This window comes from Dipteris shenzhenensis, chromosome 2 (genome assembly GCF_047967505.1).
Source record: "Dipteris shenzhenensis isolate YYH24624 ecotype China chromosome 2, Dip_SZ_1.0, whole genome shotgun sequence".
NCBI classification, from domain to species: domain Eukaryota; kingdom Viridiplantae; phylum Streptophyta; class Polypodiopsida; order Gleicheniales; family Dipteridaceae; genus Dipteris; species Dipteris shenzhenensis.
In genome coordinates this window covers 4201391-4207695 of record NC_141597.1, presented here as the reverse complement: position 1 = coordinate 4207695, position 6305 = coordinate 4201391, and the positions used below count along the sequence as shown (strand labels likewise).

General features: G+C 45.0%; 1 pseudogene; it reads left to right on the top strand.

Annotated features, from left to right (window-relative positions):
• Positions 1-1136: 1136 nt before the first annotated feature.
• Positions 1137-4027, top strand: LOC147904256 (pentatricopeptide repeat-containing protein At1g15510, chloroplastic-like; annotated as a pseudogene).
• Positions 4028-6305: the final 2278 nt, after the last annotated feature.

Genomic DNA, 6305 nt, shown 5'->3' with positions numbered 1-6305 from the left:
GTATGTATAAACACTATACTCTAAGGTTCATATTAAGTATATTGGGATGGATTACTCTATGACTTACATTGCAATCTAATGCATTTGGCTAGCAAGGCCTGTTGTGGTTTTGGTGACACATGAGGCCTCAAATTTGAAGGGTTTTCATGTGTAGGTCAATTTCAGTGCTTCCTGCACAATTGTAAAGAAATCTTCCAAAAAGTGCCCTCCAACTTTGCTCCTACAAGAGTGTTGTGACTCCACACATGCATTCTAGAGCTGGAAAACAAAATTTTCTCGTGTGTAATGGATACAGCTTCTTAAAGTCATTTGGCTAAAATGCATACAAGAAGTAAAGGCTAAGCAACTTTTTGGTTCAGTTTTCGTTCATAGATGCTAGCGTTCCTTCAAGATGATGATGAACATATGCCCAGGAGGAGGAGGAGGCAGAGATTCGTGTCATACTTCGGACGCAACCACCAAGAAACTATGCAGCCGCCATCCCCACTCCGACTGGTTAGCGCGCAGGCACGCAAGCCATTACTCTTCTATTCCTTCCCCCGACGTCAAAAGAGTGGTAGTGGAAGAATGCGGGCATGCAGGTACTTTCATCCTTAGTGTATTATGTATTTCTTCTTCTTTTCGGGTTAGGTTGTGTATTATGCATTTCCTCTTTTTGGGTGTCTTGGAAATTCAACCTGATTTAATTCTCTCTCTCTCTCTCTCTCTCTTCGCATTTCTTATTCTTATTGTCTGGTTTGTTTATTCCCTTTTGCTATCAAAGATTTTGTTGTTTCGTTAGGATTTCAAAGCTTAGTATTTACTAAGAGATTCTTTTCTCATTTACTCTTAATTTTGTACAAAGTCGCTTACAAACTCTCTTTTTTCCTTTGTTCTTTGCTTGTTCTCTCTCTGTCTCTGTCTCTGTGTGCATCTCTCTCTCTCTCTCTCTACACACACACACACACACACACACACACACACATAATGCAACTGGAAATTGAGAAAATCTAGGCCAAGATTTCTCTCTATCTTGACATGGGTGATTTAGTCGTAAACCGGATAAGGACGACTGTTCTTATTTTCGCTGATCAGCGAAAAGGGTTTTTATGTGGTGGCACCCAATTCTGGGTCATGCTTGGCAGGTACGTCAGGGACCGAGCGTTTATGGAAGGACTACACGGATCCCTCCCAGTGGTGGGACAACCGAAAGCTCAAAGTTAAGTGTGCGATGAATCTGAACTGAATGATTTGCGCAGATAAACCTGTAGATTGGCTAGTCTGACGAGTCTCTTATGAATCTTAACAACAGACAAACCTAATATATCCAGGCTTCAGCCATAAGCTTACCAAGGAGTCGCTATGGATAGGTGGCTGCTACAATCCAGGTTGGGCTAAAGACATGCTCGTGAAAAAGGCCAAAGGATGTCAGGCTGAACACCATGGCTTGGAGCATGGGAAGGCTGCCTTCAGGCCTGCAGTAAAGGTGGATAAGCTGAAACAACAAGAACTGCACAAGAAGAGTGCCTGGCAAATGCTCAGCTTAGAGGAGGCACTGACATCTATGGAACGGATGGCCCATCTGCCTTCAATTCAAAACCTTACACGCATCTTGCATAAGTGCAGAATAGAGAAAAATGTAGCTTATACCAAGCGCTTTTGTGCTTACCTACGCAAAAATGGGCTGGAAGGTCATAGATCTTTTGGGAACTACCTTATTCCAATGTTGGTTCAAGTTGGAAGCATGTGCGAAGCTCAGAAGGCTTTTAACAAGTTGGTTGATCGAAATGTATATTCTTGGACTTCTCTCATCGTGGGTTATGCTGAATGTGGGGAATCACTGCATGCTCTTGACCTCTACCAGAAAATGCAAAAGGATTCTGTACATCCTAGCAAGTATACTTTCATGGCTGTGCTGAAGGCTTGTGCTAGGCTGGAAGATGCACAAAGAGGCCAAGAAATACATGTCGAGATTGCCAGAAAGGGGCTGGAAAGAGAAAGTTTTGTCGGCAGCACCTTGGTGGATATGTATGCCAAATGTGGCTTGCTGGCAGAAGCACAGGAAGTGTTCGACAATCTACCGGTTCGAGATGTCGTTTTGTGGACTGCACTAATGGCAGGATATGCTGAGCATGGGCTTGGTAAGGAAGTGCTAAACTGTCTTGAACAGATGCAATTTGAGGGTCTCTCTCCTGATGCTGTCACGTTTGTTTGCAGCTTGAAGGCTTGTGGCAGCATGGGAGCCATAGATAAGGGCCGAGAAATACACGCCAAGGTAGCCAGAAAAAGGCTGGAAAAAAATTTATTTGTTGGCAGCACCCTGGTGGATATGTACGCAAAATGTGGTTCTCTTGTAGAAGCACGGGAGGCATTTGACAAGCTGCCAGTTCGAAACTCGCTCTCATGGACTGCACTAATGGCAGGATATGCCGAGGACGGGTGTGGTGAGGAAGCACTAAATTGCCTTGAACAGATGCAACTTGAGGGTCTTGCTCCAGATGCTGTCACATTTGTTTGCATCTTGAAAGCTTGTGGCAGCATAGGAGCCATAGACAAGGGCCGAGAGATACATGCCGAGATAGCCAGAAAGGGGTTGGAAACAGATCTTCCTCTTGGTAGCGCGTTGGTGGATATGTATGCCAAATGTGCCGTACTTGCAGAAGCATGGGAAGCAATTGTCAAGCTGCCAGTCCGAAATGTACTCTCGTGGACTGCACTAATGGTAGGATATGCTGAGCATGGGCTTGAGGAGGAAGCGCTGAACTGTCTTGAACAGATGCAACTAGAGGGTCTTGCTCCAGACGCTGTCACATTCGTTTGCAGCTTGAGAGCTTGTGGCAGCATAGGAGCCATAGACAAAGGCCGAGAAATACACACGGCGGTTGCAGGAAAGGGGCTGGAAAGGGATCTTTTTGTTGGTAACACCTTGGTGGATATGTATGCGCAATGTGGCTTGCTTCCAGAAGCACAGGAAGCATTTGACAGGCTGCCAGTTCAAGACGTGGTGTCTTGGACTGCACTAATGGCAGGATATGCCCAGCTAGGAGAAGGTGTGATTGTCTTCCATATGCTTGAGACAATGAGAGGTGAAGGGGTAATGCCAAATCGGGTCACATTCTCTATTGTTCTCACTGTGTGCAGCCACACGGGTCTAGTGGATAAGGGCCAGAAATACTTTGAGGCCATGAGCGAAGTTTATGGCATCACTCCAAGTATTGAGCACCACACTTGCATGATTGACCTTCTTGGCCGTGCAGGCCTATTAGATGAGGCTGTAGCAATGGCAAAGAAGATGCCTTTCCATCCTAATCTTGCAGTGTGGCATACAGTGTTGGGTGCTTGTCGAAAGTGGGGTAATGCGGAGCTCGGAAGACTAATCTTTGAATATGCTGTTCAATTGGATGAAAAGGATGCTGTAGCTTATGTTTTGATGTCTAACATCTATGCAGATGCTCAAATGCACGAGGAGAGAGGAAGATTAAAGCCATGAGAGTGGAAGAACAAGCATGGAAGAAGCCAGGAAAGAGTTGGTGGACTGATGTTGGTGGTGCATTGGTTTTAGCTGAGGAATACAAGGCATTCCCTTATCTGCAAAGCTGAAAGAACCATTCCTCCAAATGCAGATTTGGGAGTACAAGTCATTCACACACATAAAAAGCTGAATGAACTTTTCTTGAAAATGCAGTTCTAGCAGCATATAAGGTATAGGACTAAGCTGCACAGCAGCTACAAGTCATCAGCAGGCGACGGAGGTACAGCAGCAGACTACTACGAGGCAGTTGGCTGGCTGCCACAAAGACCCAAGGTCAGTTGACTGCCACATCAGCAGGTAGGCAGTTTCGGCGGCCAGTGGGGTCGGTTGGCCCTGTCAGTCAGTTGGTTCAGATGTGGGGGAGGCTGGCCTATAAAAGGCCTCAAGATTCTCATTCCTCATCATCAGGAACAGCAGGTTCTAGCCCTTCAATCCCAGCAACAGCCTCTACAGCACCACCTTACAGCCCTCTCATAGTTGAAGTGTGTGCCTAATGCTAAGGTGCCGTGTGCGCCTAATGCTAAGGTGCCATTCGAAGCGTTTGAGATGTTTTACGACTCCTGGAATGGCTCTCTGATTGCCCTCAGCCCTTGCCCTCTCTCTGAGCTGTCTTATTTGCTTAGTGTTCTCTTAGACCTCTCTAGCACCCCTTAATTCTCAGCCCTCTCTCATCCCCTTTGCCCCAGCCCCCCTCTCAGCCGTACGAGCTCTCTTAGTGTCTATCTCCGTTAGCCTCCAAAACGGAGGGTACCCACAGTGGAAGATTGATAGATAGCCTAGGAAGTCACACAGAAGTGTGTGTATTCAACATACATAAGTGTGCAAGCCAGTAAATAGACAATGCTCTGACAGAGATATAGAACCAACAAAAGTATATTTCCATCCGAAAGACAAATACAAAAGGAGTCTAGAGTCCCACCAAATCGTGGTCATCTGTCCTTACCAAAAGGTGTAGTCCTACTACCACCATGGTACTTTTGTCACAATGAAGGGTCTACTGATGGAGAATAGCCAATACCAAGCTTGAGCCAAAAAATGTGTCAGGTCACCATAGCCAGAAGCTCCAAATCTAACTGGTTTTTTCGTCGATACGCCTCATTTACTTGACCATTTGCCTTCAAAATTCACCAGCGGCTGGCTCATAAGTTTGCCTAACCTCTCCTCAGAGCATTTGATAAATGGTGGCTCTAGCAAGCGCAATTTGTAGAAATAGCGCGGGCTGAAGAAAAAGGCGGCATGGGCTGTAGAAGCTCAAGTTCCAAAATTTCTCCCAGGTGGATGTGCGCCCTAACGAGGGGAAGCTACAGAAGAGAGGACATGGGCAATGGTGGCTTGTAGGAGGAGAACAAGCTTAAGGCATTTGAGGAAGGAAGGTAGAAGAGAAACCTCCATTTGGAGAAGATGAGGAATCTAGGAGAATCTAGGGTCCTAGAGGTAGAGTTCTAGACTAGGCTCATGGAGGCTTATAAGCTAGCTCTGATACCAAATATTAGAGCATCAATGGAACTTGAACAATGAACATTTCTTTATTCATGGAGAAAGCCCAATATATAGGCAAGAGAGCATACATCTGTGACATCATCAATGATCTCAAGATGGAATCCTTAGATCCTATAATCACTCCCTGATTCTCTCAATCACACTAGAACCTTTTAGCACACCTACACTCACACACTCCTAGCCCATATGCACACACACACATACATGAATTTGTCCTTCAATTTCATTCAACACTCTAGGCACAATTAGTTTTATTACTGCTGTCCCTACATTCACTCTGACTGCAGTGTTGCAATTTTGGATTGTCGGTCTCTCAGTTCCCGAATCATGGAGGACTGATGCTTCACGCAACCAAGGACGTCCCAGAAAGATTTAATATGATTTCTTAGAGAGATCGAAGATTGTGAATTGAAGGGAAAAGTGAATTCCTATGACTTTTGTTGACGTGCCATTTACTATTCCCAAGGGTTTTGCCCGTGAATCATTGGCAAGGCGTATGTTGAAATTATCCTTTTGTATTGGTGGGAGACCCCATTCATCGTAGAGCTCGTTGGATAGGACATTTATACTTGCTTCACCATCCACTATGACTTGGACTTCATCATATGCCTTGTGGATCAAAGACACAATGATGTTGCATATGTCATCCCTCTCACCCATCCGCATAGGGATATCTTCTATGTCTTCGATAGGTGGAGGTGGATTTGCGAGTTCAATCCAGCCTTTGAAACTCTCCCAGAGATTGGGACAATTCCGTAATAGGATTCCAATTGGAATTGACACATGACAACTTAGAATGCTAGAGAGTGCGGCCCCTTCAAGTTGGCGTGGCGGTACATTATGGTACGGACTCTATTATTGGAATAGAGGCTCGAGTACAATATCAATACTCTATGGCACCAAGTTACGGATTAGATCTTGTGCTCGCTTCTCAGTCTCAAATTAAGCTTGTTTCTTTTGTACCCATTATTGAAGTGCGTGAAATCGAGTCTTCTCCACTTCTGCATTCGAGTATGGAGCTTCATTTATTTAAGGTTCGGTTGTTAATGTGGATGAGCTTGGTTGCTCATTACTTGGTGGAGGTAGAGGCACTTGTGCTTTCTTTTAAAGAAGTCCTCTTAATTGAATTGGAATATTAGGGTCCTTGGTGGCCTCTTTTTGGCTGGCATGTAATTACATTCACAAGTTGTGATATTACGCTTGCCGGCCCCAAACTTTGATGGTCCATTCCAATAATGCTGATTGGGACATCCAATTTGTTGTGGGACCTTAATTTTTATGGGACAATCCATAC